Below are 588 nucleotides of genomic sequence, written 5' to 3' on the forward strand. Positions count from 1 at the left end.
TCTCTCTCTCTCTCTCTCTCTCTTTTCGCGTTGAAAGATAAATTTGGATAGTCGGAGGGGAAAAAAGGGTAGAAAAACAAGATGCAAAAAGTGCAGGCAGATAAAACGGAAAACGGCGAAACGTAAAACTTGAAGAATCAGTGATGAGAGAAGAGTGAATATTTGGGATGCCTGGAATATTTCTTCCATAATTTTCCTGGAACGAAAGCTAACGCCCGTACTTTCGTTCCGTAACTAATATTTCATAATCTTTCCTTTTCTCTTGTTTTCCTCATTCGCTTCCAACTACGTCGAGGCGAGCCGCGTCGATTATTCCACTTCCAGGTACACCGATTTGTCGCGTTTAAACGCGCGATAGGTGAAAGCGAGCGTTTTAATCCCGCCGTAAACGCGAGGACGTGGACAGTGCGATTATCAGCGAAGAAATTAAAGCCGCTCGTAGCTTTACAGAGCTCCCCTCATCGCGGAATCTGGGCCACGTCTCTGCCCGCGCTATCCGCTCCGCCGATGCCAAAATTCTCGTAAGTTATAGTTAGTCGTACTAATAATGGTACTATATTCGTCGAGCGCGAGACGCGAGGAGATCGG

Source organism: Temnothorax curvispinosus, unplaced genomic scaffold (assembly GCF_003070985.1).
Source record: "Temnothorax curvispinosus isolate PA1 unplaced genomic scaffold, ASM307098v1 QBEX01003071.1, whole genome shotgun sequence".
NCBI lineage: Eukaryota > Metazoa > Arthropoda > Insecta > Hymenoptera > Formicidae > Temnothorax > Temnothorax curvispinosus.